Here is a 27,240-nt window from a genome sequence, read left to right on the forward strand (position 1 = left end):
TGTCTTTCTGTGCCTGGCTTATTTCACTTAACATCATGTCCTCCAATTTTATCCATGTTGTTGGAAATCAAAGGATTTCATTTTTAAAAAAATCCTGAATAGGATTTCATTGTCTGTGTAAACCAAGAGATTCTTAATCTTGTATTTCAGTTTTTTATGTTTGATTATCACTCAAGATAACTTAAGAATCATTTTCTTTTATTTATTTATGTATTTATTATTTCTTTGAGAATACACAATTCATGTACAAATACAAAATTTTAAGTGTTACGCAGAAGGCTTCCTTTCACGATTTGCTGTGGCTACTCAGGAATGCTCTGCAATCCAAAAGCCACCACGAGTTTGTTTTACATTCTCAGGGAAACATTTTTTTAAATTATTATTATACTTTAAGTTTGGGATACATGTGCAGAACATGCAGGTTTGTTACATAGCTATGCACATGCCATGGTGGTTTGTTGGAACCAAACCTAAATGCCCATCAATGATACACTGGATAAATAAAATGTGCCACATATATATCAAAGAATCAACTTTTTCAGTTCCACAAGAAATTCTGTTAGGAAAACATTCTATCTCTACATTGAATTTACAATGTTCTTTTGTCCTCACCATTAACGTAATATTCCTTCTAATTTGTGCAAATCCGAGTAAATGTTATGGTAATATTCATGTAAGCATTGCATAATTATCATTATATTTTTTTCAATTCATCTTAAGAATTATATTACTTTTCTGAATGGGCCATTTCTTCATTACCTATTATAACTGGCATTGCTGATACAAAAAAAATCGACTAAACTTTATGTGCTTTTATCTAGCTATTTCACTGATATTTTTATAATATACTGTTTTCTTTAGGAATTATAATCTGCTGCTATTAGGAGGGCTGAGAAACAAAGGTGAATAAAAGATAAAAGTTGTTTCTCTTTCATGCCAACAAGTCTTTACCTTGCAGTTCAAGAATTAAGCCTCGATTTTTCTCCTCCACAGTACTTATCATGTGGCTTCCCTATTCATGTCTCTGCCTGCATGGCCCAAATTCAGTTGCTGAATATCCACTTATGTACCTTTATTCCAGGAATTCAGTATCACAGTAAATGTGATCATCTCAGAGCCTCCTGTCTTTGTGGAACACTCCTGCCTTCTCTTTTAAGGAGTGATCCACAAAGTATACAGAGGCTCAACTTACACCGCTGTGTCAGATCACAGTCACATAAGCAAACTTACCTGCAGTGATTGCCGGGAAGTGACCTCCCGAGGGGTTAACACGAGCAAGAGAAAATAAAGTGCAGTGCGACAGAAAACCAACTGTGTCTCCTGCAAATTCAGACACTCGGATATTTTGTGATTATTACTTAATCTTCATACATTGACTGTTTTGCTATTTTTTAATGTTAACTGATATTTTTAATACCAAAAGATTATAAAATGGTAATAATACCAATGATAAAAGCAATGACAATAATTCAGTGTTTTCTAGTATGTTTATTTTTCTAGGCCTATGTTAAGCAACATGAAATGTTTTAAACTGAAAGAGAGTTCTAAGGAGCCAACTAGAGAGCGTTAACAGCTTTCCCTTTATATTCAATGTCATACCATTTCAAACCTAAATAATTGCAACTATGTATTTTTAATTTCAATGTTCATTTTACAATTTTTAAAAGTTTCAATTTTACCTTGCTTTCTAGTTTGTCTGAAATTAATATTGTTATGCCACTTTTCATTATTAATTTCTATCATTATTTTATTTTAACTTTTCTAATCAGTATTATATCATCTTTTTATTTGGGACTTATTGCTCCTATTACCTAAATATCAAGTGGAAACAGTTTGTCTGTTCATCAAATACTTACTGAAGGCTTACTCTATTACCCCAGGTACTATTCTTAGTATTTCCCATTAAAAAAACTTTTTATTCAATCTAATATTACTTTTCCGAGATGCAATGAGTTAAAAATGTGTATATTTATATATATAATATGTTTCTATTATCTTATGACTTTAATTACAATTCTTCATCTTATGGAGGTGCATTTTTTATTTTTTACTTATTTAAAAGAATGTTTCCTATTTGTATTGTGTTAGCAAGTATCATCACGTACATAAAAGCATTAAAACTGCATTTCCTAACTAAGTCAAGAATGAAATAATGTGATGATTTTTCTCGCCAGTAACATCATTCCTCCTCCTTTTTTCTTCAGACGGAGTTTCACTCATGTTGCCCAGGCTGGAGTGCAGTGACACAATATGGCTCACTGCAACCTCCACCTCACCTTCCGGGTTCAAGCAATTCTCCCCCCTCAGCCTCCCGAGCAGCTGGGATTACAGGCGTGCACCACCACTCTCGGCTAATTTTGCATCTTTATTGTTTCTCCATTTTGGTCAGGCTGGTCTCAAATTCCCGAACTCGGGTGATCCACCTGCCTTGGCCTCTCAAAGTGCTGGGATTATAGGCATGAGCCACCACGCCTGGCCCAGTCATTTTTTTTTTTTATTGTGAAAACCAAGGGACCAGGTAATTATAAAAGAGGTTATTATGCTATTTAAGTTGTGGGCACAACCGTTACATATAAAGGGAGCTTCTCTCATCTAGAGAACAGTCTTCCCAAAGAGTGTAAAATATGAGGCACACAGGAGAACTGAATAAACACTAAATAAAGAAAGGGGGTGTCTATCGAGGCAGAAGACACACATTTAACTAATTACAGAGACACACAGGGACTCCTCCAGATGCCATCTCCCAATATCTCAAACTGGGTGATGAATATTTTTCATTTAGCTGACCATTATTCAAATTCCCAGCCTGAGAGACTCCACAGATAACACGGGAAACAGGATGCCATCTCTCAATAAAGAAAAATAAAGTCGCCAAAAATTCCCTCTCCTTGAACTTGTCCACTAGAAAGACAAATGTCGGTCCAGTAGGGTAACAGCATACTGAGAGGCTTTGCCACTTTCTGGCTGTGTGATCTTGGCAGTTACTTATATCTTCTGCCTCGGCTTCCTCAAATATAAAATGAGGATAAAATGGTCGTAACACTCTCCAGCTTCTTGCGTTATTATGAGGTTTAATTAAAAGATGCAAAAAACTCAGAACAGCCAGTTGCATATGGTGAGGAGCATATCTGAAAAATAGATAAAAATATACCTGCTACAGGACTTTGAATTTTAATGAATGATTCAATGTTATAGAATCCTTTAGATAACTTTAAATGACACCTTCAGAGTCAAGCCGATGTAAGCATCCTGACACGAGTCCTAGTGGCTTAATGTTGGCTACACCTTTCCTCCTTGGTTCCTACGAGCCTGGTTCTCCAGCTTTCCCTTAGATTCTCTGAGCTACTAAATACCTTTCAAAAGAAATGTCCTCAGACTACAGCACACCTAAAATTGAATCCAAGACTAAGAAAATAGCTCAAAACCGTACAACTCCATGCAAATTGAATGACCTGCTCCCGAATGACTTTAAGGCAAATAATGAAATTAAGGCAGAAATCAAGAAGTTCTTGGAAACTAGAGAGCCAAGATACAACATCCCAGAATCTCTGGGACATAGCTAAGGCACTGTTAAGAGGGAAATGTATAGCAGTAAATACCCACAGAAAAAGTTTTAAGAAGCTCAATTTAACAACCTAACATCACAACTAAAGAACCAGAGAACCAAGAGCAAACCATTGCCAAAGCTAACGGAAGGCAAGAAATAACCAAAATCAAATTTCAATGAAAAGGAGATGAAGACACGAGAAAATGTATCTTCTCAGGGACCAATTAATTTATTTATAACTGATATAATTTTATATCAGAGCTATTTTGATCTTATCTGATCAAAAGATCAAAGAACACAGGAGTTTTTAAAATATTAGTGAAATAGATGCTCGCTCGACAAATAAAGAAGAAAAGAGACGATCCAAATCAACACAATTGGAAACAACAAAGCAGATGTTACCACTGACCCCACAGAAAAGCAAATCACCATCAGAGACTAATATTAACACCTATATGCACACAAACTGGAAAATCTAAGGAAATGGAAACATTGCTGGACAAATACACCATCCAAGATGGAACAAAGAAGAATTTCACCAGCCAGGTGCTGTGGCTCATACCTGTAATCTTAGCACTTTGGGTCAGGAGTTCAAAAACAGCCTGGCCAACATCGTGAAACCCCATTTCTACTAAAAATATAAAAATTAGCTAGATGTGGTGGCACATGCTTGTAATCCCAGCTACTGGGGAGCCTGAGACAAGAGGATTGCTTGAACCCAGGAGGCAGAGGTTGCAGTGAGCCTGAGATCATGCCACTGCACTCCAGCCTGGGCAACAGAGCAAGATTCCATCTCAAAAAATTAAAAAAGAAAAAAATTGAATCCCTGAACAAACCAATAACAAGCTCTGAAATTAGATCAGTAATAAATGGCCTACCAACCAAGAAAAGCCCAGGACCAGATGAAATCACAGAAAAACTACATCACATGCACAAAGAAGAGTTGGTATCATTCATGCTGAAACTACTCCAAAAAACTGAGGAAGAAAAACTCTTCCAAAACTCATTCTATGAGGCCAGCATCATCCAGAAACCAAAACCTGGCAGAGACACAAGAGGAAAAGAAAACTTCAGGTCAATATCCTTGATAAACATAGATGCAAAAATCTTCAACAAAATATTAGCAAACAGAATTCAGTAGCATATCAATAAGTTTATCCCCCATGGTCAAGCAGGCTTTATCCTTGTCATGTGAGGTTAGTTAACCATGCAAATCAATTAATCTGCTTCATCACATCAACAGAACTACAGACAAAACCCAGATAATTATCTCAAGAGATGCAGAAATGGCTTTTGATAAAATTCAACACCGTTTCATGTTAAAAACTCTCAATAAACTAGGTATTCAAGGAACACACATCAGAATACTGACAGCCATCTATGACAAACCCACAGCCAATATTACACTGAATAGGTAAAATCCTGAAAGATTCCCCTTGAAAACCGACCCGACACAAGACAAGGATGCCCTCTCTCAGCACTCCTATTCAACATGCGATTGGAAGTTCTGGCCAGAGCAATCAGGCAATAAAATTAAATAAACTTTCAAAGGGGAAAAGAGGAAGTCAAACTGTCCCTGTTTGCAGATGACATGATCCTATATCTAGAAAACCCCATAGTCTCTGCCCAAAATTTCCTTATCTGATAAACAATTTAAGTGAAGCCAGGACATAAAATCAACATACAAAAATCACTAGCATTCCTGTACACTACAATCAATCGAGCCAGGAGTCAAGTCAGGAATGTAGTCCCACTCCCTATTGCCACAAAAAGAATAAAATACCTAGGAATACAGCTAATCAGGGAGGTGAGAGAACTCTATAAGAACTACAAAATACTGTCAAAGAAATCAGAGAACAAATAAATGGAAATAACATTGCATGCTCATGGACAGGTAAAATCTACATCATTAAAGTGGCCATACTACCCAAAGCAATTTATAGATTCAATGCTATTCCTATCAAACTACCAATGTCATTCTTCACAGACCTAGAAAAAATATTTTTAAAATTCACATGAAATCAAAAAAGAGACTTAATAGCCAAGGCAATCCTAAACAAAAACACAAAAACAAATCAAAAATACAAAAATCTGGAGGCATCACATTGTCCAACTTCAAACTATACTACAGGGGTATTGTAACCAAAACAGCATGGTACTGGTATAAAACCTGACACATTGGCCAACAGAACAGAAAAGAGATTCCAGACACAAGGTTGCACACCTCCAACCATAGGATCTTTGGCAAAGCTGACAAAAACAAGCAACGTGGAAAGATATCCCTGTTCAACAAATGTTGCCAAAATAACTGGGTAGTAGAAGAATTACACTGGACCTCTTTCATTCATCATATACAAAACTCAACTCAAAATGGATTAAAGACCTCAGTGTAAAACCCCAAACTATAAACATCCTGGAAGGCAATACCATTCCGGACATGAGAATGGACAAAGATTTCATGGTGAAGATGCCATAAGCATTTCCAACAAAAGCAAAATTAACAAATGGGATCTAATTAAACTAAAGAACTTCTGCACTGAGAAAGAAACTATTAAGAAAGGGACAACCTACAGAATGGGAGAAAATATTTGCAAACTGTGCATCTGACAAAGGTCTAATATCCAGTATCTATAAGGAACTTTAACAAATTTTCAAGGAAAAAAATCCCATTAAAAATTGGGCAAAGGACATAGAGAGTTTTCCAAAGAAGATATATGTGCATCCAAGAAGCCTATGGAAAAAAACTCAGTATGACTGATTGCTGGAAAATGCAAACCAAAGCCACCCTAAGTTATCATCTTATACCAGTCAGAATGACTATTACTAAAAAGACAGAAAATAACAGATGCTGGTGAGGTTGCAAAGAAAAAGGAATGTTTACATACTGTTGGGAGGAGTGTAAATTAGTTCAGTCATGGTGGAAAGCAGTGTGGTGATTCCTCAAAGAGCTAAAAACAGAATGACAATTGGGCCCAGCAATCCCATTGCTGGGTATATACCCAAAATAATATGAGTGGTTGTATAGCTGCATACTGAAGACACATGAGCATGTACATTCACTGAAGCCCTATTCACAATAGCAACAACATGGAATCAATCTTAATGTCCATCACAGGTGGACTAAATACAGAAAATGTGGCACATATACCCCATGGAACAGTATGCAGCCATAAAAAAGAATGTGGTCATGTCTTTTGCAGGAACATGGATCAAGCAGGAAGCCATTATCCTAAAAGAACTAATATAGGAATAGAAAAACAAATATTGTATATTCTCACTTATACGTGGGAGCTAAATGATGAGAACACATAGACACAAAGAGGAAACAACAGACAGTGGTGCCTGCCAGAGGGCAGAAACTGGGAGAAGGGAGAGGTTTCAGAAAAAGAACTGATGGGCACTAGGCTTACTACCTGGGTGACACAACAATCTGTAAAACAAACCCGCATGAAACGAGTTTACCTAGATAACAACCCTATGTATGTACGTCTGAGCTTAAAAGTTAAAAAAAAAGAAATTTCTTTTCTATTTAAGTCAAAATGTTTCTGTTTTGCAAACAAGTACCCTGATTTACACTAGGCACCTTTTTAGATGCTTCGTAATATATTCTGTACACAATCTCAGTTAACATCTCATGGTTTAAATTTATCATCCAGCTTGTAACCTTAATGAAAAGACGAGCTCTTGTCACTTCTATTTCCTGTAACGTTACTAATATTTAACACAGTTCTTGAGACAAACTCTTAATAATACTGAAAGAGGTGAGGCAAAGGAGTGGGGAAATGAACGAATTTAGCTTCTGACAGGTAAGATGAAGAAAAACCAACCTAATGCCAGCTACCCCAACAGAAAATGCTGAGGTAAAATGTGTATTTTACTCCCATTGTAACGACAAAGGAGAGGTTGAGAGACTTGAACGAGAATTTCTCATTTTAAAAGATTCTAGAAGTTTCAGAATGCTCACCAGCATACAGAAAAGCCTTGGAGTACAAATGCAAATTAAATGTCACTTAACCTTGCAAAAGGAGTCTGAATGTCCTTTGTGAATTATGATGGCTTCTCAAAAATCTGCTATTCTAAGAGGACAAGTTGCACTCAGTAGCAGATGTCACAAGGGAACACTCAGTACGGCATGAGCACACTGCTGTTTGTGGTGCCTCCGAGGTAAGTTATTGTCACAAATATAAAAAGTAAACATAACAATACATGGCCCATGGGATTTTTATTGATTTCAATTTAATTTTTCAAAATTTATAAAACCAATCTGTATATAATAGTAGAAAGAGGAATTTGGCTGACGATCTTGTTCCCTGTGCTATTCAGAAGTTTAGCAATTCTTAAAAAACCGCTTTGAATAGGCCGACGCAATTGAACTATGTGCATTGACTCTGGGGTAAAGGGAAATGACTTTCAATTTCTTTCAAATAATTTAACCTTCGAAGGAACAAAAAAAAAAGGTATAAAATAAGAAAATGACTGGGCTTTTACCAAAAAGCAAGGCACTTACATTTCTAAAATAATTTATTCATTACAACTTCATATAATCCATGGATAAAGTTGAGTTCCACACTGCCACACACAGGTACGAAGGGACATCCTGCTTTTACAACGAGCCTCGTTCTTCTTGGATTTTTACTGCAACATGCTCTGGTCTCTTTACTCATTCTTTTTTCTCTCCCTTGCTTCTGAAGTAAGAGTGGAGGAATGCAGGGGAGGGGGGTATAGTTAGGAACTAATTACAAATTCCCCGTCCCTCACTGCTTCCCCACCACTGTTTCTTCGAAGAATATCTTTCACTGATGCATATTTAGTCTTTATCCTCTCCTTCTTTACCTTTTTATTTGTACAGGTGTTCTCTGATATACTTAACCCTATTGTAACTTTACCATTATTTATTAGACCCTTTCTTTATATTACCTGGGTAAATTTCTTGAGTGAATTGTCTTGGTAAAATACATTTCTATAATAGTTAAGTTCCATGAATTTATGCTACTATGAAAATCATGCCCCAGAAGTCATTACCTCTGACTGTCTTTCATGGCTTACTAAATCCTTAATCCGAAGATCCTCTTTCACAATTTCTCTGTAGTATTTTTCCATTTTTCTCAGGTCCATTTAAAAATTTTCCCTCCTAGAATAGCAACATTGTGCATTTTTCTAAATCCTCTACTATTGACTATTTTCTCTGTCTCCTTACTATATTCCTCCTTCTGCAGCATAAAATGTGACTCTCAGCAAGAGTCAGCCTTGACAGAGTCACACAGGAACATTTCCAGATTATATATATTCTTAAGTATTCTGAGATAACTGGCGTACGCTTCAGGTTTCCAGCATAAACAGATTTTAAAAATCACTGCTAACATCAGTCAACATTGCTGATGGAAATATACTGTTTTCTGTTTTCATTAGGTGATGTATGCAGTTTTTAAAAAAGATTGAGAATTATCGTCAAGTTCAGGAAACATAAAACAGGCATATTGAAAATCTCAATGTTCTGGACACATGAATACAAAGCGCTTTCACTTTTCTCTAGTTATTTAATGGTACTAAGTAGCATTTCCTTTCTACCCCTACTTGCAGGTATTTTTCAATCTTGGGAGGATTCAATAACTCCTCATTATTTTTTGGTTATTAAAATTCATCCAGGCCAGTTGTGGTGGCTCATGCCTGTTAATTCCAATACTTTGGGAGGGCAAGGAGGGCAGATTACTTGAGCTCAGGAGTTTGAGACCAGCCTGGACAACATGGAAAGACCCTGTCCCTACGAAACGTAAAAAATAAAAACTAATTAGCCTGGCATGGTGGTGCACACAAGTAGTCCCGCCTACACGTGAGACTGAGGTGGAAGAATCAGCTGGGCCCTGAAGTCCAGGCTGCAGTGAGCTGTGATCACACCACTGCACTCCAGCCTGGGCGACAGAGCTGACACCACCATAAAGTGAGTTCAAAAGTTCTGTTTATACTATAGCATAGTCTATTCAGTATACAATAGCATTGTGTCTGAAAATCAATGTACATACCTTTATGTAAATTGTTTAACTGTTATAAAATGCTAATAATCATGTGATCCTTCAGTGAATCATAATCCTTTTGCTGGTGGAGGGTTATGCTTAAAACTTGATGGCTATAGCCTGGGCTGGCGGCTGCTACAGGCTGAAATGGGTGGTGCGGTAAGTTCATGACAACAATAAAGTTTGCCACATTGATGGACTTACCATTCACATACTGTTTCTCTGCAGCATTCAACGCTTTTTCTTGGTATTTCCCACAACAGAACTTCTGTCAAATAGCAACACTCCTCTCAACTCCTTCAGCTGCCTATCAGGTAAGTTTATGTAATATTCTGAATCATGTTATCATTTCAATGTTGTGATGTTCACAGCATCCTCATTAGGGTAGATTCCATTTCCAGAAACTACATTGCTGGTTCATCCATGAATTACAAATGGCCTTAATAGTATCTAGAATGGTGATTCCTTTCCAGAGGGTGTTCAGTTTACTTTGCCCAGATCCATCAGAGCAATCACTATCTATCACAGCTATAGCCTTGCAAAATGTATTTCTTAAATAGTAAGACCTGACAGTTGAAATTACCCCTTGATCCATAGGCTAAAAATGAATGTGTGTTAGTTGGCGTAAAACACATCTACATCAGAGCTCTTAGGTGATCAGGTGTGTCAGCAATAAGCAGCACTATTTTAAAAGGAATCTTTTTTTTTTTTTTCTGAGCAGTAGATCTCAAATTTGGGCTTAAAATATTCAGTAAACTGTAAACAAATGTACTGTTTTTCAGGCTTTATTTTTTCATCTATAGATATCAGGCGGAGTAGATTTAGCATAATTCTTAAGGGCCCTTGGATGTTCAGAATGGCAACTGAGCATTAATTTAGTTAAAGTCACGAGGTTCATTATCTCCTACAAGAAAGTCAGCCTTCCCTTTGAAGCTAGGCATTGATTTCTCCTTTCTAGCTATCAAAGTCCTAGATGGCATCTTACTCTGATAGAAGGCTGTTTCATCTACACAGAATGTCGGTTGTTCTGTGCAACCACCTTTATTAATGATCTCAGATCTTCTGGATAACTTGCTGCAGTTTACACATTAGCTCTGGCTGCTTCACCTTCCACTTTTAGTAAGTTATGGAAGTGTCTTCTCCCCTTAAACCTCATGAACCAATCTCTGCTAGCTTCCAGCATTTTTCTTTTGTAGCTTCCTCACCTCTCTCAACCTTCGGAGAATTAAAGGGCTAGGGGACTTGCTCCTGAATAGGTTCTGGCTTAAGAAAATGTAGCTGACTTGATCTCTCCAGGGTACTGAAACTTTATTTTTATCAGCAATACGACTGCTTCATTTCCTTATCATTTATGTGTTCACCAGAATAGAACCTTTAATTTCGTCCAAGAACTTTACCTTTACATTTACAATTTGGCTAACTAGCACAAGGGGCTCAGCTTTTAGCCTGTCATGACCTTTGACATACCATCCACATAAGGCATAATCATTTCTAGCTTTTGATTTAAAATGAAGGATATAAAACTTTTCCTTTCCCTTGAATACCTGGCATCTAGAATGGCGAATACTTAATAGAATTTAGACTGGGTTATTAATTCGCCTAATTTTAATGTTTTTATACCTCAGGGAATAGGGAAACTCAAGACGAGGAAAAGAGATTGGGAACAACGGGTTGGTGAGCAGTCAGAGCACAGAACACGTTTTTAAGTTCACTGTCTTATCCTTACATGGTATCAACAAAGATACCAAGAGCACAGGATGGAGAGAGGATAGCCTTTTTAATAAATGGTGGTGGGAAAACTGGGTAACTGTGAACTGAAGAATAAAACTGGATATTTTAGCTTGATGTAGTCACCTATTTTTGCCTTGCTTGCCTATGTTTTGAGGTCTTAGTCAAAACGTCTTTGCCAAGAACAGTGTCCTGGAATGTCTCCCAGGTGTTGTTTTCTCCAGCAGTTTCACAGTTTCAGGTCCTAGATTTAAATTCTTTATCCATTTTTATTATATTTTTGTGTATGGTGAGAGACAGGGATCTAGTTTTATTCTTCAGTACATAGTTATCCAGTTTTTATATGTCCTTGGTGTCTTCGTTGAAAATTAGTTACCTGTAAAAAAAAATGTGAATTTATATCTGGGTTTTATTTTCTGTTCCATTGGTCTGTATGTCTCTTTTTGGTTATGATGGCTTGGTGGCAAAATATGATTGGGATTGCACTGAGTCTGTAAATTGCTTTTGGTAATACTGTCATTTGAACATTAATTCTTCTAACCCTTGAGCATCAGATATCCTGCCAAGGTTTTTGTGTTCCCGTCCATTTCTTTCATTAGAATATTATAGTTTTTCTTGTATAGATGTTTCACTTATTTAGTTGGAAGGATTCACAGGTATTTTATATTTTTGTAGCTAAAGGAATTGATTTCTTTGTTTCCTTTTCAGATTGTTTATTGTTGATATATGCAAATGTTACTAATTTTTGTATGCTGATTTGTACCCTGCAACCTTAGTATTTGTCAATTCTGAAACATTTGTGATAGTCTTTAGGTTAAAGACCATGTCCTCTGTGAACAAGACTAATATGATGTCTTCCTTTCCAATTCAGATTCCCGTTATTTCTTTCTCTTGCCTTGTTGGTCTAACCAGGACTTTCTGTGTTATGTGAAATAAAAATGGGGTAAGTGGGCATCCTGTCTTATTCTAGCCTTTAGAAGATGGGACTTCAGTTTTTCCCTGCTCAGAATATTAGCTGCAGGTTTGTCATGTATGGCCTTTATTATTTTGAGGCATGTTTCTTCTATTACCATTTTGGTTAGGGTTTTTTAATAAAACAATGTTAAATTATATCAACTATGTTTTGTCTATTGAAATAATGATACGACTTTGGTTCTTAATTCTGTTAATGTGGTATATCACATTTACAGATTGATATATGTTGAACCATTCTTGAATTTCTGGACTAAATCTCACTTAATCGTGGTGAATTATCTTTTTAATATGTTGTTGAATTTGGTTTGCTAGTATTTCGGTGAGGAATTTGCATCTGTGTTCATCAATGTTACTGGCCTGTAGTTTCCCTTTTTCTTGTATCCTTGTCTGGTTGTGAGGTCAGAGTTATGACCTCATAAAATGAGTTTGGAAGTAATCTCTTCTCTTTAATTTATTGTAGAGTTGAATAGGATTGGTACTAGTTCTTCAAATGTTGGGTTAACTTGAGCAGTGAAGCCATCAGGTCCTGAGCTTTACTTTTATGGGAAGCTTTTTTGTTACCATTTAGATCTTGTTACCCATTAGTTTGTTGAGGTTTTCTATTCCTTCTTGGTTCAATCTATGCAGGTTGCATGTTTCCAGGAACTTATTATTTCTTCTAGGTTTTCCAATTTGTTGGTATATAGTTATTCTTAATAGCCTCTAAAACTCTTTGTATTTGTGAGGTCTCAGGGATGTGTCCTTTCTGATTTTATCTACTTGGTTCTTTTCTATTTTTTCTTAGTTTCACTAAACTTTTGTCAACTGTATTTTTTCAAAAAAAAAAACCTCAACAATTTCATTAAGCTTACTAATTTCATTTTCAATTTCACTTATTTCTGCTCAGATACTATTTTTCCTTCTGCTAATTTTGGATTTTATTTTTTTCTTGCATTTCTAGTTGTTTGAGGAACACTGTTAAGTTTTTTTATTTGAAGTCTTTCTACTTTTTTGACATAGTTTGTATTAATATAAACTTCTTACTACTGCTTTTGCTATAACACATCGATTTTGGTATGTTGTATTTCATTCTTTTTCTATTTTAAGAAGTTTTCTTCTTAATTTCTTTGCTCACCTTTTAGTCATTTGGGAGCATGTTAATTTCCATATATTAGCATATTTATCAAGGTTGATTTCTAGTTTTATCCCATTATGGTGAGAAAAGACAGTACATATAATTTCTATTTTTTAAATTTGTTTAGTCTTATTTTATGGCCTGATATATGGTCTATTCTAGAAAATGTTCCATGTGGTGATGAAAAGAATGTATTCTGCAGCAATTGGGTGAAATGTTCTGTAAATGTCAGTTAGAGCCATTAGATATATTGTGTAGTTTAAAGGCACTGGGTTTTTTTTATTTTCTGCCTGAATGATTCATCCATTATTGAGAATGAAGTATTAAAATCCCCCAATATTACTGTATTACACTGTCTCTCTCCCTTTAGATCTATTATTCTTTGCTTTAAATACCTGGAAGTTCTGTTGTTGGGTACATAAATATTTGTAATTATTATAGCCTCCTCATGAACTGACTCCTTTATCACCATTTTCTAATCGTATTTGTCTCTTTGTAGAACATTAGATTTGTAGTCTATTGTATTCAATGTATCTATAGCTGCTCCCGCTCCTTTGTTGGTTTCCAGTGGCATGGGAGATTTTTTTCATCCCTTCATTTTCAGCCTACGTGTGTTTTTAGAGCTGATTGGCTTTCCTGAAGCTGGAATACAGTTGGGTCATGTTTCTTTATCCGTTCAGCTGCTTCATGCCTTTGAATTAGAGCATTCAGACCATTTATATTCAGTATTCTTACTGATAAAGAAGGTCTCACTACTACCATTCTGTTTGCATTCTGGTTGATTTGAGGTTTCTACTCCTCTCTTTCCTCCTTTCTTCTTATATTTCTTTGTGGTTAAGTGATTTTTCTCTGGTTGTTTTCATTCATTGCTTTTTTCAATCTGTTACTTACAGGTTTTTGCACTGTTGTTGCTATGAGGCTTACAAAAAACTCTCATAGATATAATTTATTTTAAAAAGATGAAAATGTATCTTAGGTCACAAATAAAGAACAAAGGCAAAAATACAAAAATATATATATACACACACAAACACACACATACACACTTTAACGCTTTCTCCCTCACATTTTGGGTTGTCTCTATTTAAATATTTTGATGTTATATATCTCTTAGCAGGTTGCTGTAGCTACTAAGGTTTTTTACATATTTGTCTTTTAAACTTCATACTAGAGTTCTGAGTGGCAAGCACACCACAATTACAGCAATAGAGTACTCTGGGTTTGTCTGTATACTTAAATTTACCATAATATTTTATACCTTGTAAAATTTTCTTTTTGCATGTTAGTTTTTTCTGTTCTTTCAGATTGAAGAACTCCCTTTAGTATTTCTTTTAATGGGTCTGGTAATGGTAAATTTTCTCACTTTTTGATTGTCTTGGAAAAATTGTATTTCTCCTTCATATCTGAAGGATATTTTTGCTGAATGCAATACTTTTGGATATCAGTTTTTTTCCTTGAGAGTTTTGAAAATGTCATCCACTCCCTCCTGGCCTGCACGATTTCCACTGAGAAATCTGCTGCCAGATGAATTGGAACTCCTACAATGTTGACTTTTCCTTCCTCTTGCTGCTTTTAGGACTCTCTCTTTGTCCTTGACCTTTGAGAGTGATTATTCTGGGTCTTATGGTGTCTTATTTGAGTTGAATCTATCTGGTGCTCTCAGATCTTCTGTACCTACGTTGTTATATCTATCTCAAGAGTTGGTACATTTCCTTTTATTCTTCCCTCGAATAAGCTTTCTACCACTTGCTCTCGTTTGATTCCCTTTTGAACACTGATGACTCAGAGTTGGTCTTTGGAGGTAATTTTACTTTGTTTTCATCTTTTCTTCTTTTTTCTCCTCTGAATTTGTATTTTCAAATAGCTCGCCGTAGAGGTCACTTCTTCCTCAGCATGGCCCATTCTCCAGTTGAGAGTCTCTAATGGGTTCTTCAGTTCAGCAAAAGTATTTCTCATTTCTAAGATTTGTTTGATTATTATTTCCATGTCTGTTAAATTTCTGATAAACGTCTGATTGCTTTTCTGTGTTATCGATATAACACAGGTCACTGAGTTTCCTTAAAACTGCTCTTGTAAGTTTTTGCTGAGAGACCTCACAAATCACCATCTCATTAGGGACAGTTACTAATTTTTTGCTTTACCTTTTTGTGGTTATCAGGGTTCCCTTTTTGCTCTTGCTTCTTGTGGGTATATGTCTATCTGTTTGCACTGAAGGATGAGTTATTTATTCTAGTTTTCTCTGTCCAGCTTGTTTTGTTTTTTATTGGTATATCTGCCTAGGAAATCTTTACCACTAGGTCATTGCCTCTTTTCGTCTCTAGGTAGTACCTTAAGCCCAGGTTCACCTCATCTTTAATAAATGATCATAGTGTGCTGCCTGTCCTGAATGGGAGGTCCCAAGGGAATCACCCCAGCACTGTGGGAAGCCCGTTTAGGGTTCATGCCCACGAGGCCTATCAAATATGCTGCTGAACAGCCACTCTGACTGGACGTCTCATTTGGCTGAATTATACAGCAGAGTTTCCAGAGCTGAGGAAGGTATTCCCACCTTTCTCCTCTGCCTCTGCCTGTCTTTTAACAGATTTCTCCCTTCAGATAGTCACAGTACTTCTCACAGGCTAAGGCAAGAAGAGGTCTCCTGCTAGGGAACCCAAGATGGTGCAATATCTGGTTGACCACTTTAATTTCACTTTTCGTTCAGTGTAGAAACCGGGAGTTAGGGTAAGATTTTTCACGTGCTTATTGCTGAATAGAATTGGTGTAGGGTCATGGTGGACTAGAAGTCCAATTCTCAAGGCATCTATTCAGAGTGTTTTCACTTCTCTACGGCCCCAGAATCTGTCTCTTCCTCATATTTGAGTCCTGGGGTGTTGCTTCTGGAAATGCCAGTGCTGTATATTTGTTTTTGGCTTTCTGTATTAGAGAATGAATCCAATTTGCTTCTATGCCATTTTAAAACTAAAATTTCTCAGTGTCTTATAATGGAAACTTTGGTCAAAAAAGAATGCTGTACTTCCAATAAATTATTGATTTCATAGTGTTGAACATAATATACATTCTAATTTGATAATTACTTAATCATACTAAATATATGTATTTTATCCAGCATAACTAGTCTCAGATGCCTTATTATTGGCAATATAATAATCCCATTCATTTCTTTCATCTTCGCACATTTTATTTCAGAAACCATTAGTAGGCAAAAGAGTACCTTGGAAAGAGCACTATTTTTTAATCAAGGACCTGGTACCATGTGACCTGCTGTGTGACTCTGGCAATACAATATTTAATAGCTCTGAGTGTTTTTCTTCACAAAGTAGGAAATTTAATTAATGCAGTTTTCAGCATTGTTTAAGCCTCAAACATAGGAATGTTAAAATGTTTATATGTTTTAAATAACATGCAAATGTACACTTAATTATTAACATGGCTTTAAAACCTAAGGTATTTGCAGAATTCTTTAACACATGATAGAATATTAGAAAGAGATGATTAACTGTGATATTTAAATGTAATAACTCAATCTAATAGAACTAATTTTTACAATAAATGACAATAGAAAATAAAACATGTACAAAATCATTTAACAGAGCGAAACATGTTTGTTAGATGGCAAGAGAGCAAAAACATGTATGTCAGATGGCAAGAGCAAAAACATGTATGTCAGATGGCAAGAGCAAAAAACATGTATGTCAGATGGCAAGAGAGCAAAAACATGTATCAGATGCCAAGAGTGAAAACATGTGTGTCAGATGGCAAGAGAGCATAAACATGTATGTCATATGACAAGAGAGCAAAAACGTGTCAGATGGCAAGAGCAAAAACATGTATGTCAGATGGCAAGAGAGCAAAAACATGTATGTCAGATGGCAAGAGCAGAAACATATATGTCAGATGGCAAGAGAGTGAAAACATGTGTCAGATGCCAAGACAGTGAAAACGTGTGTCAGATGGCAAGAGAGCGAAAACATGTGTGTCAGATGGCAAGAGAGCGTAAACATGCATGTCAGATGGCAAGAGAGCAAAAACGTGTGTCAGATGCCAAAAGAGTGAAAACGTATGTCAGATGGCAAGAGCATAAATATGTATGTCAGATGACGAGAGCAAAAAACGTGTCAGATGGCAAGAGAGCAAAAACATGTATGTCAGATGGCAAGAGAGCAAAAACATGTATGTCAGATGGAAAGAGAGCAAAAACATGTATATCAGATGGAAAGAGCAAAAACATGTATGTCAGATGGCAAGAGAAGAAAAACATGTATGTCATCTCAGGTCTCCTCCTGTTCTCATATAGCCATCAGTCCTACCATGGGCACCTCACCCTGATGTCTTTAATTATAATTACCTCCCAAATCCCCACTTCCAATCAACATGTAAATTTGGCTAATTTTCCAACACATGAAATTTAGGTAACACATTTAATCCAAAAGAGCATTAGTAAAGCAATTAGGTGAGAATGTGGCTCGCTAGTGAAGCGAGGTGGATTCAAATGACAACTCTGTGGTCTAGAAGCCATGTGACCTGGAAAAATATCCTTCACTCTTTTGTTCTTTTCATCCCAACAACTGAGATAAAAATATGCTTCAGAGCTGTTGTTTGGGTTTAATTAAAAGATTCAAAGTAGCTCATATTGAATAAAATAAAGTTGGCCTCACAGATAACATTAACACCAGATGCTGAATTTAAACGTTTTATACACTAAACTACTGGATTCATTACACAAGGTACACAAGTTGTATTTGGCAACATGTGTTACAAGTAATGGCAAAAATCACAATTACTTTTGCACCAACCTAATTACAGAAATCTTCATGACTTAATCCACAAAGGCTTATATATTCTATATCCCATGAAATCCAGAGGTAGGTGGTACGGAGCTGCTATGTGAGCTCCAGAGTCACGTAAGGAGCTCAGTCTGTTATCTTTATTTCTCGCCATGTAGCTCAGGGTTTCTATGCTCAAGGGACCACCTTGCCCAGTGTTGCTACTGAGGCATGAGACCACCACCACAAGCGTATGTAAGACAAAGGAGGAAACAGCAGAAAGGAGTACCACAAAGTTGGGTTAAGAGCTTTTATGAATACTTCCTGGAAGTCCTGACCACTCAGCCTCCTACAGCTCAACAATGTTTGTCTCCTAAGAAGCTGTGATATTGTCACCCAAAATAAAATTAAGTTTCAGATTTAAAAGGTAAAACGGATATTGAATAATCAAGTAGCACGTCGTTTCTGTAACAGGTTTTATTTTAAAAAAGGATTTAGGCCTGGCACAGTGTCTCATGCCTGCAATCCCAGCACTTTGGGAGGCCAAGGTGGGCAGATCACATGGTCAGGGCACCAAGACCATCCTGGCCAACATGGTGAAATCCCATCTCTACTAAAAATACAAAAATGGTCCCAGCGTGGCAGAACATGCCTGTAGTTCCAGCTACTCAGAAGGCTGAGGCAGGAGAATTTCTTGAACCCGGGAGGTGGAAGTTGCGGTGAGCCAAGATTGCACCACTGCACTATAACCTGGGTGACAGAGTGAGACTCTGTCTCAAAAAAAGAAAAACCTTAGCTAAAATTAGCTTAAATAGAAAATTATTCAGATAAAATGGAAACCTTGCAACAGGACACAAATCTCAAAGTTTAAAAGTTTAGACTTGTATATACAGCACATTACACACTTCAGCTCTTAAATAGAGTATTTTAGCAACAATTGTTACCACTGTAATAGGCTTTGCCAATAATTATATAACGACTCATGACATGGTTTGAGCCAAGGTTTCTAACTCACACTTGCAGTCAGTTTTCACACCACCCAACTCTCATAGAATGACTATTGCTTGAGTGATAAAACAGGTAGTTATTTAATATTTACATTATAGCAACATGAAGAAAACAGAACAAAGGCATGCCACAAACCCAAGAGCATCAAAAGCTGACATTTTACAGTCAGAGTTTTAAAAGTGTATCGTTACAGCGTCATCATCATAAAGAGAAAAAGACGTAGACAGATTGAAAAATGCTGTTCCCACCATATCTGTCTAAAATGACATGGCTCCTTTTTTGAGGCAAAATATCAAGAAACAGCTATGGTTACCATGGTAACTATATTAAAAATAAAAAGAAAATGTGGAATGTTTTCAAGTGATAAGTACATTTAAAATGGTCACACCCGCTCACTGAGGAATCAAGTATATCTTGAAGTTTAAGCTTAATATTGCAGGAAATGTGTCATTGAATGAACTGTAAATTCTAAATGGTGTTATCTTCCTAAAGGGAAATAAATTAATTTCATTAAAGGGTGAGAATTGAAATGTAATAATAGTAATATATATATTCTGATAGTTGAATATTCTACTGAAAATTAACCATAAACTATATCTCCAAGAAGTGAAATAATTTATCATAAATTGCAAGTTATGTCAATATACCATAAAAATTAGCAGAGGCTCACATGAACATGCTTGGAACTGTACTGCTTTTTTTATTTTAAATGGATTCTATGAGTTAGTTCTGAATGTACTTGCTATAGTCATATCTGCCTTAATACACAACAAACACTGCTTTTGATGCCTGCAACTCCAGTTCTCCCCTTCCGTTTAACGGCATTACCATTCCTCTAGACACATAGGGTCAAAATGATGAGTAGCCAGCCTGAATCTATTCTCAACAAGTTTCTTCCAACAAAATATATCCTGATTTTCACCACTGTGCTTTATTTCTAACCTAATTCAGGCTAACAGTGGATCTTCTCTGGAGTGAAGTAATATCCTTCTGTAAACCCAAAATAAAATTCTAAGCCCTCCAACCATCTGAACGGACTTCCTCCTGACAAGGGCATTCCGAAGTAAACCTGAAAAACTAGTTCAGGCCATGACGGGAAGCGGGAGCCAGACATGCCTCATTTTTCCCTCCTCCCTTTCAGAATCACTTTAGGACAGACTCTTTAAATCTGAGAAGAAACATTTACTGTTGTAAATGTAATCTATTCTCTCTGAAGCCTGCTACCTGGAGGTTTCATCTGCATGATAAAACCTTGGTCTCCACAACCCCTTATTGTAATCCAGACATTCCTTTTTATTGATAACAACTATTTCAAATCAATTACCAATCAGAAAATCTTCAAATCTACCTATGATCTGGAAGCTCCTGCTTTTAGTCGCCCACCTTCCCAGACCAAGTCCATGTATGTCTTACATGTACTGATTGATGTCTCAGGTCTCCTTAAACCGTATGATACCAACCTGCGCCCCACCCAACTTGCACGCACACCATCAGGGTCTCCTGAGGCTACGTCATGGGCACATCCTCGACCAAGGCAAAATAAACTTTCTAACTGATGGAAACTATCTCAGATACTTCTGGTTTACATGCCTAAATGTACTTCCTGCTTTTCCTCTTCCTCTTTTAGTCTCTTTTCCACAAACAGGCTTGAGCAATCCTTACAGCTTCAAATTAAATCACGTCACTTTTCCTCTAAACTCTCTCATGGCTTCCCACTGCACTGAGAGTACAATCCAAATGTCTTATTTTGGTCAGCAAAGCCCTATATGATCTAGCTGTTATCTGTCTACTGAATTTATCCCGATTCTAGCAATTGTGATCTGGCAAGATTAGCTTCCTTTCGCCTTTGAGCATCCAAGCTGGTTTTGCAAATAGACCTTTGCACTGTGGTCCTCTCCCCTTCAACTGGCTCCTTTGCTCTGTTTACTTTTCAGTTAAAATTTCACAGAAAGGCCTTTTTTCCTCGGTCTACAAAAGAGTAACTGTCATTTAGCCACACGGCCATTCCTGTTTTACTTTCATGATGATACTACAATTATGAATGGCTGCAATAAGATTTAGTTAAGTTTTAAAATTAATGTGTTTTTATCTGTGATAATGTGAATGTAAGCTCTATCAAATTCTGCTTTCACTACTGTGTCTTCAATGTCTGATCAGTGTCTAGCATTAGCAAGAATTCAGCACACAATTTTAAAAAGATGCATCTTAAATTTAATAACATTTTTACAAAAAATAAGCATAATGAATGCTAGCATCCGTTAGTAAATGGTAAGATTTATGGTGATTATAATGCCATCCAAAAATCATCTTTACCTATAATTTGTATCAAAAATCATTTTATCATGTTTTTTCCTTTAACAAATTTAATGACAAGTTATATTTGTTCTATTGAGACAGTAGAACAAGATTTAAATCATCAGGAAAAGAAATGACATTGAAAGTGAAGCTTGGAGAAAGTATTTGAAATGTTCCAGACAATGGCTCTAGCAAGCCCTCAGAAAACTAAGACCACTTAATGTACCAGATGAAAGAATTGTGCTTAAAGGAAAGAGAAATTGATGGAAGAAAAGAAATAACAGAACATCAGTAAAGAAAAAGGCCCTTAAAATTTCCTGAAGCCATCAGTAGCTTAAAGGAAATTATCCTGTCTTAACTTCTCTCAATGAAATTTTGACAGAGAAATCTAAAAATAACATACAATAAAGTGAAGAGTAATTCCCAAATCAATATTGAAACCAAAACAATAAAAATAAAATCTCCCAGAAATTACAACAAAATAGGCTTAGAAAGTACAGACATTTACTGAAAGTTCCCTCCACTAAAAAAAAAGTCTAATTATTGGATATTATTATTCCCCTTTTCCCTCAGTATCAGGATATAATATACCATTTCTTTTTTTAAATCTTTTTTTCTTTTTCCTTATATATTTAATTTTTTATTACTCTCCAAAACTATTTTCTAAATCAATGTCCTGGTCAAAATTCAAGCTCTATCATATTCTAGATGAAAGATTAGACAAATTTCTTGACTTATCTGGTAATTAATTTTCTTATGAGTAGAAGGGAAATATCTCTATTCCATGTTGTTTTTGTCTTAAATTAGTGTTTCTTAAACTTATTGATGTTAATATCCTTTATATATTTAAAAATTCAGATCAAAAAAAGAAATATTATTTATATGGACTATGTATATATTAGTATTTACCATATTGGAAATTTGAACTGAGAAAAATTTTAAAATATATATGTCTTAATTTATTTTAAACAACAATAATAAACTTGCCATGTATTAATATGATATATTTTATAAAAAACAATTGTTTTCCAAAGCAATAGTGAGAAGACTGGCATTGAGTTACATTTTAGCAAGTCTCTTTAACATGTACCTTAATAGAAGACAGCTGACTTTTTGTATTTGCTTCTGCATTTAACATTTTGCTGTGTTTGAAGTATATAAAGAATTTCTTACAGTATTTAATAGCCTTTTTATATATATATATTTTTTTATTTTAGGTTCAGGGGTACATGTGCAGGTTTATTATATAGCTAGATTGCATGTCATAAGGATTTGGTGTACAGATTGTCACCCAGATAATAAGCATAGTACCTAACGGCTATCTTCTCAGTCCTCTTCCTCCTCCCACCTTCCACCTTCCACAGATATTGGGACTTCCACTCAGTCGAGTCCCAATATCTGTCGTTCCCTTTGCTGCATCCATGTTTGCTGAACTAAAAGTTCAGCTTCCACTTACACGTGAGAACACGTGATATTTGGTTTTCAGTTCCTGTAACAGTTTGCCTAGCATAATGGCCTCCTCTATAAGTGGTATTTGGTTTTCTGTTTCTGCAATATGCTTAGGATTATGGCCTTCAGCCCTATCCATGTTGCTGCAAAGAATATGATGATCTTCTTTTTTATGGCTATGTAGTATTCTATAGTGTATATGCACCACATTTTTCTTAGTCCAGTCTACTGTGGTGGGCATTTACGTTGATTCCAGGTCTTGCTATTGTGAATAGTGGTGCAGTGAACATGCACATTTATGTGTCTTTTTGGAAGAATAATTTATATTCCTGGAGGTATATACTCAATAATGGGATTGCTGAGTTAAATGATACTTGTGTTTTAGGTTTATTGAGAAATCATCCCACTGCTTTCCACAATGGCTGAAACGATTTACATTCCCACCAGCAGTTTATAAGCATTCCCTTTTCTCCACAGCCTCACCAGCATCTGCCACTTCTTAACTTTTTAATAATATCCATTCTGACTGACATGAGATGGTATCTCATTGTGGTTTTGATTTGCATTTCTCTAATGATTAGTACTGTTGAGTTCTCTAATGATTAGTGTTCTTATATGCTTGGTGGCTACGTGTATGTCTTTTCTGAAAAGTGTCTATTCATGTCCTTTGCCCTCAAGTGGCAGTTTCTTAAAGAAGAGAAATGATAAACTTGTCTTGACCAAAATTTTAACAATTCCATTTTTCAGAATACATTAATAGGATAAAAAGGAAAGACACCAAAAGAAAATGTTTTCAAGTCACCCATCTGCTGAAAGATTTATATATAAAATATACTAAGAGCTCTCAAACTTCAATAAAAACAAAATCATCAAATAAAAATAGACAGTGATTTGGGCATTTGCTTCACTGATGAAGATATACAGATGGCAAATAAGCAACACCAATATTTTCCATTAGCAATATGCAAATTAAAAGTACTCTTTCAGAAACCCTAAACACCTACTTGAATGTTTAATTTTTTTTCTTTTTTCTTTTTTTAAAGACAGGGTTTCACCATGTTGGTCAGGCTGGTCTTGAACTCCCGACCTCAGGTGATCTGCCCGCCTTGGCCTCCAAAGTGTTTGGATTAAAGGCATGAGCCACCACGCCCGGCCTTGAATGTCTAATTCTTAAAGAACTTCCAAGTGTTGGTGAAGAACCCAGAGGCATGAGAACCCTTATACATTATTAATGAGAATGGAAAACTATACAGCTCCCTGGAAAAAGTTCGGCAGTTGCCCAAATGTTAACCATACACCTTCCATGTGATTCAGCCATTCTACTTCCAGGTATTACCCAGGAAAACTTAAAAGCATATGTCCAATTAGATTGTGTATACAAACTTTCATAACAGCTTTAGAACAGAAAAAAAATTTAAATGAGCAAATTCTCATTACAGGTTTATGGATATACAATATGCCAATTAATTATACAATAGAAGAGTATTCAGCAATAAAATGGGATGAAATGCTGACACACACAACATGAATGAATATAAAAATGACTATGCATGTAAGAAAAGATAAAAGCATATACTATAAAATTACATTTACATGAAATTGTAGAAAATACAAACTAAACTAGAGTGAACAGACCATTGGTTTCCAGGGGACAGGGAAAGGGACAGGTGGCTTGGGAAGGTGAGAGAGATTCATTACTCAAGAGCATGGGGACAGTTTCGTGGCTGACAGATTTGCTCATCATCTAAATTGTAGTAATGGTTTCAGTAGTGTATACACATGTCAAAAGTCATTAAATTGCCTGCTGTCAATATGTGCAGATTATGCTATGGCGTTTAAATCTCAGGAGACGTATTAAAAAGTAGACATATGCTAACAAGTATCTAAATTTAGTAAAATTTAGTAATGTTCACTTTCTTTCAGGACATTCTTAATTGAAACTAGATCTTTTTCTTTTCAGTCAGCCAATGTGTGGCAGTAATGAATACAATGACTACTAATACAGTTCAGTTTCACGGCCTAATTTTGTGTGAAGGAATCAATAGTTTTACCCACTATTGCACAATTGCTCTATCGCCATCAGAGCAAATGTTAACAGGGCAGTTCTAGGATAAATCAGGAGATGAAAAAACTACTTAGAATTTGATTATGTCGGCACTCTTGTTGCTCCGCCCCCGGCACACACACCAATACACGTTTATGTCTTCTCGAGTGATAATTTGGGTCTGACACTGAAGGGAAAGAAGGAAGCAAAACAGCAAGTTCAGCCGCCTTTGTAAATCTGACCATAGACCAAACGTTAACTTGCTGTTTGCAGCTAAATCTTGAAACTGACAAGCTACCGTAATGCTGAAAAGTGGCAACGCTATGATTTGCCTTACTCATTCTTCCATTCAGCAGGGTTTCCGCTGTTCCAGCTACAGGATAAATTATTAGTTTCTCAGCTATTTTGTTGCTTCTCTAGCCAGTGAAACTTACTCTGTGAGATGCTTTTCTGGCTCCTTCATTTCCAGTTGAAAATATGTAACAGACAATTATTGGGGTTTATTTCTGTAAATTAATGGGGAACAGCTGGTGTTTGGTTAAATGAGTCCTTTCGTGGTGATTTGTGAGAGTGCGGCGCAGCCATCACCTGAGCAGATCACCCTGATTCATATTTGTAGTCTTTTATCCCTCACCCGCTTCCCGCCCTTTTCCCCTGAGTCCTCAAAGTCCATTGTCAGTCTTAAACTTCTGCATCCTCACAGCTTAATCAGGTAATGTGGTGCCTCCAGGTTTGTTCTTTTGGCTCAGTCTTGCTTTGGCTATGAAGGCTCTTTTTTGATTACATGTAAATTTCAGAATTTTTCTAATTCTGTGAAGAATGATGGTGGTATTTTGATGGGAAAGAAAAAGCATTTGACAATATCTAGCCTCCCTTTATGATGAAAATGCTCAACAAAACTGGCATACAAGAGGCATAGCTCAATATAATAAAAGCCATCTATGATAAACCCACAGCCAATATAATACTGAATGGGGAAAACTTGAAAGCATTCCTTCTGAGAACTGGAACAAAACAAGGATGCCCACTCTCACCACTGCTTTTCAACATAGTACTCGAAGTCCTAGCCAGAGCAATCAGACAGGAGAAAGAAAGCAAGCACGGAGTCACACTGTCACTGTTTGCTGATGATATGCTCATTTACCTAGAAAACCCTAAAGACTCCTCCAGAAACCTCCCAGAACTGATGGAAGAATTCAGCAAAGTTTCTGGATACAAAATTAATGTACACAAATCTATAGCTCTTCTATACACCACCAACAACTAAGTTGATAATCAAATCAAGAACTCAACCCCTTTACAACAGATGCAAAAAAAAAAAAAAAATTAGAAGAAGAAGAAAATACTTAGAAATATACTGAACCAAGGAGGTCAAAGACCTCTGCAAGGAAAAGTACAAAACACTGCAGAAAGAAATCACAGATGACACAGTCAAATGCGTACACACCTCATATTCATGGATGGGTAGAATCAATAATGTGAAAATGACTGGTATTTAAGATAGTATCACAACTACATTTGTCTTTTTTTTTTAAAATACTGAATGACTGGACTTGATGTGACACTGAAACTTAACTAGCGCCATATAATATTTGAATGTGTTCTATTGTGTAAAACACAAACATGTAAATTATTGTTTACAATGACAAGCTATCTTTTTAATAATTTTGTTTCTACTTGAAGTTTTTCAGCATTTCCCTTCTATGCACTGGAGATCTATTTTGTGTGATTTTCATTTTTTAGAATGGGTTTATAAACACTATTTCCATAAAGTATCAATTAACATATGAAATAAAACCTGTGTACGCTTATGAGATGCCACATCTGAACACTCCCTAAAAAAGAATCTTGGACAACATCTACCTCATTTCTATTTGCCATCACCAAGTTTTTCAGAAATGGGAGTCCTGCATCTCCTCATCTCTCAGTTTAGCATCTGAGAAGCCATACTGTACATATATCTTCCTTATTTAAAAGAGTCAACTGTTACCTATCAAAAAGGAAATTTTGTATTTAAGTGAAAATAATAATTGTAGAATGAAATAAACTTACAAAGTACCCTTTAAGAGAAGTTGAGAGAACAGATATTTTCTTCAAAAGGAAATTCCGCAGAAAACGTTTACGTCTAGCAACAATTAAAAAGAAAGAAAAAGTGAAAACAAAGATAATACATATTTGTAAAGAAGAAAGCCTAACAGTACTAAAATACTGCCATGTCTAAGCCACACAAATAATGAACAGAGACAGCATAAAATATGGAAAGATTGTTGATTCTTTTTTGGACAAAATACAAAATTTTTAAAAAT

At 36.0% G+C, this 27,240-nt stretch overlaps 1 long non-coding RNA gene across 1 annotated transcript in view; it reads left to right on the forward strand.

Annotated features, from left to right (window-relative positions):
• Positions 1-225: 225 nt before the first annotated feature.
• Positions 226-27,240, forward strand: part of LOC144580107 (uncharacterized) — a 44,062-nt gene continuing 17,047 nt past the window's right edge. The window contains exon 1 of the long non-coding RNA XR_013529047.1: positions 226-9,872. This is a non-coding gene — a long non-coding RNA (uncharacterized LOC144580107). The remainder of the gene's footprint in view (positions 9,873-27,240) is intronic.

This window comes from Callithrix jacchus, chromosome 18 (genome assembly GCF_049354715.1).
Source record: "Callithrix jacchus isolate 240 chromosome 18, calJac240_pri, whole genome shotgun sequence".
In the NCBI taxonomy this organism is placed as follows: Eukaryota; Metazoa; Chordata; class Mammalia; order Primates; family Cebidae; genus Callithrix; species Callithrix jacchus.